Raw genomic sequence first — 8,261 nt, 5'->3', positions numbered from 1 at the left:
TTCTAGCCCAGGCCTTAAACTTCATGACCTCCCCTCCCCCCAGGCCCTAAATCACTCCCAGACCCCTTGTTCTTCCCCCACAGCTGCTCAGCAAATTCCTTGATTTGAAATTATGATCACAGTTTGGAGAGCTACTTAAAATAATTTTGCCAAATGTTCCGTCTCTGCATTGATGAATATAATGGAGTAGAAATCCCAAGAGGAAAAAAAAATTAAGAATTCACTTGGTTCAGAAAAAAAAGTCACAGCTTACAACACAATACTAGCTTACATCTAAGGCTTCTTTCCCCCAGGAAGTTGGCTGTACTCTGACCTTCAGTGAGCCCTGTGCCAGCAAAGGTGGGGGGGGAGCTGTTGGTGGGTAAGGCCTGCTGCAGATGCAGGGAGCAAAGGTCGGGGGTGTGTTGGGTTTGTTTAAGCATGAGTCAGAGAAGTGGGGGTCGATCCCAGGTCTCGGATTTCCAATTTCCTGTGCAAGCCACTGAACACATAGCGCTCCGTCCATCCCAGCAGGTTTTCATGCTGCCGCTCTGTGGAACAAAGGCAGATACTGTATGAGGGCACACACATAAATAACCCAGTCAGGCCACCGCTTCCTTCTCTAAGGGAGACATCTGTAGAATCCGGAATCTGCAAGAAACCAAACTCTAAGAGAAGCAGGGGGAAAAGTCGACCACTGTCTGGCTTCTTGGTCATCAGAGGCCCTGAGCCTTCCCATCCTAATTACTATTCCTTAGGAGGCCTGGGCCCTTGGCCAGTCCCAGCCAGCCTGTGGTCAGGGGCTAGCTGTTCCTTCAGGACAGCCCTGCAGCTCAGACTCCAGGCTAGAGATCACAAGGGACTGACCATGTGTCAGAACAGAGTTCCTGGTCACTCCATGTTCTCCTTCAACAGGCTGGCCCCATGAAGGACCTTCCTCCCATTTTCCTGGGGTTTCCTCCGGCTTGGGACTGGAGAAGTATATGGGGAGGTAAAGGCCCAAAGAGGTGGTTCTATACCTACATAGCTCCCTAGGAACAAGGAGGCACTTGATAGAGCGGGCCTCAGGGTTAGGCCAGCCTGTAGCAGGATCCAGGAATCAATAAGGGACACAAGTCTACTGGTCACCTTCGACAGATACTGTACTGGGAAGCCCTGTTAGGTATAGCACACAGCAAAGCCCTGGCCTCTGAAAAGAGTGTTGTCTCTAAGGGTGTTTGCCTGTCTGGAGTAGTACACTTTGAGGTGTCTCCTAGAGTCAGCCGGAGACCCCTGGCTGCTGGTTCATTGAGTCTGGGAGTGGGACTCTGTGCACTCCTAAAATAACAGATGAGATGACCCCTGCTACCTCCCTCAGTAGGCATCACCCAGAAGCTCCAGGGCCTTTGAGGTACAGGGACAACAGACTCCATGACTAAATGAGTCCACAAGTCTTCTGTTTCCAAAGCAGGAAAGGTCTCTGGCCCTTGTTTGAGCCTCTGTTTCCTCATCTGTTGAATGGGCACAGCTCTATCCACCTCACTATTTGATTTGGAGGGTGAGACAAACCTGCCTCATGGGTAAGCACCAGTCTACAGGAGAATGGCTCTGGAAGAGGCCAAAGAACACCAGGGCAGGAGTGGGGTGGGCAGAAGAGATGATCCATGCATCTGGATGGGAGGAGGAAGCCTCTTTCTACGCAGGGGTCTGTTGGTCCTATTTTACAGGGCTGTCGGCTATGATCTTCTAACCTGTTTCCCTCCAAAGGGACCTGACCTCAGCCCAAGGCGGGCTCAGCTCCAAATCCCACTCCCCCTCCCTCTTTCTCATGGGACTCTGACCCCAGGAACCTTTAAGCACCTGTCCCCTCCAGTCACCGCTGCTGGAGACAGGAAACAACTTAGATTCCTTTGTCTCTGTGCCTTTACCCCCACTAGTCCATGTGCCCTGAGAGGGGCAGAAGGGCCAGCTGCCCAGAGGAGATTTTATCACTAACATTGTTTGGAATTACTAGTGCTTGGCAGTTTAAAGTCTACAATACAGCATGGCCTTGAGCCTGGATTATTACTGTCTTCTAAACTCTGGGGGACAGCATGTTTCTCTTCTACAAATAAGGCAGACCCACCATGCCCACTTCTGTGGTTCTCCTAGGTGACCTTCTCCCTTCTCTTCTTATGCCCTAGGCACAGAGGGTGATTAACTCTCTTGCTCATGTCTCCCTGAGTCGCCCTTAGTGTGTGACGAGGGTCCTCAGGCCTCCTCTTTCTTCTCACAATTTGTTCTGCTTTTGCAGATGACTGGATTTAAAGAGGAAGTGCTGTCAGCAGACAGGAAAGCCTTAGCTAACACCCCCTCCTGGGAGCCAGTCCCAAGCCCTTTCCCTGGGAGGTGAGAAGCCAGGTAGTGCAAACCTGTCACCCTAGCTATTCCAGAGCTCAGGTAGGGGGATAATGAGTTCAGAGCCTGCTTGATTCATTTAACAAGATAAAGCATTGTCTCAGACATTTAAAAATTAAATAGATAAGGAAACAGCATGCAGGGGGTCAGGGATATAGCTTAATGTTAGAGCACATTCTAGCATGTACCCAGTAATCAATCCCCAGTAATACACATGTACACACACACACACACACACACACACACACACACACACACACACACGGCTTTGACTCTAGTTCCCGAAAGGAGACTCTGAAGAAATTTCTGGAAAGAAAAGACAGAGGCTGTATCCCGCACCACATTAATGACTTGTGACACTGAATCCGGCGTTTACTGCACACCGCCCTCTCATCCGTTCCCTTTTTGGATCCCAAAGCAACCCATGAGCTCGGTCTATTTAGGTTTTTTGTTTGTTTGTTTTATCTACTCTTATTTCACAGCAGAGGAAACTGAGGCCAGAGATGTCTGAAGTCTCCCATCCTCCACCCCAGAGGTGTCCACTGTGCCCTGTGCCGGTCATAATGCCTGTCTGCTTATGCTGTCACCACACCTGGTTGACGCGAATTGCCACCTGTTCCAATGCTGGGAGACCAGCCCTTTGAAAGCAAGCCTGAATCCAACTTCAGGGTTAATGATAAGGCTGAATAACGTAAGGACTGCCCTGCCCTCCCCTCTTTATCAACATGGGACTTAGATTTGAGTGCCAAGCTAAGCCTCTCCACAGCCACATCCTCGGCGGCGACTTATTAAAGAGTAAATCAAAGTTTGCTGGAAGAGAAGAGTAAATACCCACACTCCGCATGCCAGGCTGGTCCTGAGCCCATTTCCTGGTTCCACTGTTGACTTGGGCGGTAATCCTAGATAAGTGAAAACACTCACTGCCCTGGGCCCAAAGGGCAAGTCTGAGGAGAGAGGCCAGGACTGAGCCTGCCCCCACCCCTTACACACACACACACACACACACACACACACACACACACACACACACACACACACACACACACCTGGCAAGACGCTGGCCCTCATGGCTTGCCTCGGAGAGGAAAACCTCAGACAAAAGCAAAGCAGGTGCAGAGCTGTGCACACAGCCTCTTGTCCTTGTGTCTGTGAAGAAGCGGGCCACATGGTGCATTACCAATAGAACCTATCATCCTTTGGCTCTAAGCTCACCCATAATTAGTGGGACTGAGGAGAGAAGAGCTGCACTTTGGGCCTCAGATGGCAGGGCGAAGGAATCAGAGCTAAGTTGACAAGAGTCAACTGTAATCACACGGTGAGCGTTTTCAAAGAAACAAATAAAAATAGCCAGAAGTGGGTCAGCACTTACAGTAAGGTTGGAGGCAGGAAACTGGGACAGACTTCAAGTCCTGCATGGAGGGACAGCAGTTGTGTTTTGTGAATACGGACTTGTGCTATCTTTGGGTTCTCACCCCCTGCTGCTTCTTCCCCCTTCTGTCTTCTGAGTGAGTACACAGGGCCTTAATTCCAATACTCTCAATTCCCAAACCTCTTTCTTCCCCGAGGCTGAAGACAAAAGGTACTTAAAAAGAACTTACATGTCTATAACCCAGAGGTGGATGCAGGAGGATCAGGAGTTCAAGGTCTTCCTCGACTGCATAGCAAGCTCCAGGACAGAAGAACTTGTGTCAAGAAAAAGAAATAAAGAATGAAGGAAAAAGGGAAGGAGGAGGAGGAAGAGAGGGAAAGAGGGAGGGAAGGAGGGAGGGAGGGAGGGAGGGGAGGAAGAAGGGAAGGATGGAAGGAGAGAGGGAGGGAGGGAAGGAGGGAGGGAGGGAGGGAGGAAGGGAGGGAGGAGGAAACTAGCTCACAGGAGAGGCTAGTAGGAAGAAATACAGCAAGAGCTTCCTTGCAGTCTCAGCACATGGCACTTAGCTGTCAACAAACAGAAAGCAGAAGACAGTCACCTATCCTGAGTGATCTACTTGGGTCCCAGCAAGAGCACAATTTGCACCAAGTACCGTGAAGTCCACATATTCATACATGCACACATGTACAGGCTACCAGCACCTCCTGTCATTGCTTCTCAGACCTATGGCATCCAGTGTGCTATACAACACATATGATGCACACATAGTACACACACACAAAGCACATTCCTGCAACACACCTTCCTATGGGGCACCCATGCAGTCACAGAAGTAGGCACAGTATCTTTTTACACACATGGTAACTGTGCATTCATGCAAGGTAAACACATGAAGCCCATGTACACATACCTAATACAGTTGGGACTCTGTATCTGTAAGTTCTTCAGTAATGGTATTAACCATCTTCAAATGGGGGGAAGGGGGAGATTTGTGTCTTTACTACGGGCTTTTTCCTCTTGCTGCAATCCCTAAACTATACAGTACAATAGCCATTACTTGGCATTTACACTGTTAGGCACAGTAAGTCTAGAGGTGATTGGTGTGACTATCATATGCAAATACTCACATCATTTTTTATTGGAGACAAGAATCTGCAGATCCCAGAGCTGGTCTTCCATGGGTCCCAGGAACACTGTACTCCTGAACATGCACAGTATGCATCATGGACCCTATGTGCACACACAGTAGGCCTGCATCCCTCTTGCTCTCTCTGTAACCTTAAGGCTTTGGCAGTTAACTTTCATTCTTGGCAGGATTGCACTTCCTGGTGGCCTTAGTGACGTGCTTGGATCAGATTTATCAGACTTATGTGGGAGGGGCACACAATCATCCCAGCTCTGGGTTTCAGGTTCCAGGTCCCCAGGACCAGCACAGAGGAGCTGGCAGAAGGGCATGTTTTGGTGAGAGTCAGGCATGCTTGTTAGTTTTCTGGAGTCTTCAAATACACACTGCTTCCAAATGTTGTCTTTAAAAGAAGTTCTGGAGCTATGCCCAGTGACATAAAGAACACATATGTGCATGAAAACAAGCATGGTCAACATGTGGGGCAAAGCATGTAGGCACCATGAGCGTAGAGGATTTGGAATATAGAAGTGTACTCTGCGGTCCTGTCCATCACTGTCTCTCCTTCATGCAGAAGAGGGGGCGGTTATCCAGCAGTAGCTTCAAGAGCTGTCTATCGGTCACGGGGCCTCTCTAGTTCAAGAATTCAGAGGTGGCCTCTCTCTGGGGGTTAACTGAGCTGTGAAATGTTTGGGGTGCTCAACCAGCCCCACACCTCTACCCAGCAGAGCCTTCCTTACTGTGGTGAGTTACAGCACAAGAATAGGATCTGTTCCCACTTATACCAAAACCTGAGCAGTCCTAGAGCATCTACCCTCAGAGCCTCCCATAGGCGGAGAAGGTGAAGATTCCAGAAAGACATGATGGACTTTTCCTGTGCTCTCAGCCTCTGACCCCAGTGATGGTGTGTGGAGGTATTGGAGTGTGCCTTTAAAAGATTACATCATTTAAAAAGATTTGCTTGTTTATATGTCTAGCCTGGAGAGCAAATTGGGGGTGTGGGGGTGTCTACAAGAATTTGTATTTTTTTGTCTTTAAGTTTGGGTTTTCAGAGGGTGGGATGGGGGTGTTGTGTGAAAAGGAAGCCACTCAGGCCAGATAAACTTAAAGCCGTAAGCAAAATTCCCTTTTAGCTTTTCAAAAAATGACAAAGTCACACCAGAGAGGAAATGAAAAGGGAAATTTTTAGACTTCTCATCTGTCCAGAAAGCCCCGGCTGTGTTTCAGAACCCAGTAGGGTAACTGTCGGGCCTGTGGTCACACAGCAATCCCAGGAGGCCTTGCGTCAGCAGCCATTATATCAATAAGGAAATACAATCACCAAACCACAGCCCCGCTTTTTTTTCCTCTAAGCCCTCATGTTGCTTTAGGAGGGTTTTCAAACAAAAGACTTTCCTGTTGTCGAAACCCGTGAACCCACAGCTCTTCCAGGTTACTTAAATTATCCTACCTCTTACAGCCACCACAGAGTGGACTTCAAAACTTTCTCCTCTCCTTCCCGTGGCTGACAGAGCACTTGCCTCCCTGGAACCCTTATTTACCAAATCCTGTGTCTAACTGCTGACACAGGAGGAAAAACACTAGTTGCATATTAAGCTCTGCAGCAAAGCACCCTGCCAGATGCGTTCAGATGCGTTTAGTCACTGACCTGAAGGGGGATGGCCACAGGAAAGAGAATTCTGCAGAAATGACCCTGTGGTCAGGCAGCGTTGCTCAGCATAACCAGGCGATTTTTCCACCCACACGCACACACTGGCTTGCAAACGTAAGATATCACAGCTCATGGGAGGCTATTGTTTATCATAGGATGTGTTACCAATCTGCTGGAAATTTTTAGCTACAACCTAAAGGCAGCCCCAAACACTTTATGAGGTTGCTTGTCTGAATTGCTGGAAAAAGCAGAGTGGGAAAGCGTAGGTGGAGGGCTCTGCAGGGGCACGGGTGAGCGATGTCAGCTCTCCAGGACAGCTCCTTTGTGCATGCAAGATTTGTTTTTCCCTTGAGCCAACAGGAAGATGCAGATGAAAAACTGCATTGTGGAGCCATGAGCCAAATCCACAGAGAAATATCTCTTTTCTGCACAGCTCAGCAAAGAATGACTGTGCCAGACCCAACAACTGCACTTGATCGCCATATTCCAGCTTAACTTCCGGCCTGGACAGGGGCCACTTGACTCTGTTCAAGCAGGGCCTGTAGACTTCACCCGTGATCCCTCGCATTGCCTCAAGCATCCGCGCATGTGTGTCAGGCAGACCTGAAGCTAACGGAGGGCTTCCGGAAGGTAGCTCATTCGCTTCAGTAGCCAGTTGCACTGAGGATAACTGAGGGTGAACTGTATTCTGCAGCCACGGCCAGTGATCTTCCCGCCCACTTCAGTCTCCAACACTTATCTAACCTCACACTTTCCAGCCTTCTTGGGTTAGAATCAACACTTAGCTCATCAGAAAAACACACGTTTTCCAAAAGACAATCTGCTCTCACTTTGAGCACATGGGTGTTTTGTTTATTTTTTGTTATTTATTTATTTTTCTGCATCCCGATAAATCTGCCAGTGCTACGATGCTGGGACAGATACTCTGAGGCCATTGTGTGGGTATGTTTTTCTTTTTTCACGTTTGAGGGCCACATTTGAGGGTCATGTTAGAGGGCCAGCTCTTTCAAAACAGCTCTGCTCCTCTTTCTTAAGAAATGAATGAGGGACATACCAAAAAAAAGGTCAGAAGTAAATCGATCCCAGGTTATTATCAGCCTATTGTGTCATAGTGTAATGCACCCGTAGGGGAAGGTTTTTATTTTTCTTTCTAATAATAATTCCAGAGAGTTCTAGACTTCCCCCTCCCCACAAGTCTAGTAGACATTTTTAATCTTAGTACTACTCCATGACAAATGACCCACTGTCTTGTCTGGAAAACATCCCGTTCTTCTACCATGTTTTTGGGATAACAATGTTGGAAGAGCCAGCAGGACAAAACGAGAACGAAGTAAACGTAGAATTGTTTTTCCGCCCTTCTCGATGTGGTTGTCGGGGCTCCAAGGCCTGAGTCACCCTGCCTGAATACAGCCGAGTTTGCTGGACAGATGACCACAGCTGTCACCGCACCAGGGGCACAATATTGATTCTCCCCTTGGATGCCACCACCAAGGCCACTTACCCACCAGGCGCGCTGTAGGACTGTGGGGCTACAGGCACCCTGCCTTCTGCATGCCAACAAGGGCACAAGGGGATGCAGGCTTCTCTTGAAGCACAGTGCATTAGGTAGGTCTTCCTGTCACTTCTGGAAGTTCTCCACCGAGGGTTGTGACCAACCCTACTGACTAAGAGCCACAAAACACAGAGGACAAGATGTGCGGGAGGCAGGGAGGGGGATTCTAAGGTGTTTCCTTAGGTTTGTATCCGTAAGCATGAGTTACCTC

At 48.8% G+C, this 8,261-nt stretch overlaps 1 long non-coding RNA gene across 1 annotated transcript; it reads right to left on the bottom strand.

Moving 5' to 3' along the window:
- Positions 1–228: 228 nt before the first annotated feature.
- LOC106021913 lies at positions 229–4,072 on the bottom strand. The gene is made up of 2 exons (XR_005881059.1): positions 3,954–4,072; positions 229–530 (listed from the first exon to the last, which is right to left on the bottom strand). It is a non-coding gene; the product is annotated as an uncharacterized LOC106021913 (long non-coding RNA).
- Positions 4,073–8,261: the final 4,189 nt, after the last annotated feature.

The sequence above is a fragment of the Mesocricetus auratus genome, unplaced genomic scaffold (assembly GCF_017639785.1).
Source record: "Mesocricetus auratus isolate SY011 unplaced genomic scaffold, BCM_Maur_2.0 Super-Scaffold_100013, whole genome shotgun sequence".
NCBI lineage: Eukaryota > Metazoa > Chordata > Mammalia > Rodentia > Cricetidae > Mesocricetus > Mesocricetus auratus.
The sequence above is the reverse complement of the archived record's forward strand: the minus strand, read 5'-3'. Positions and strand labels throughout refer to the sequence as shown.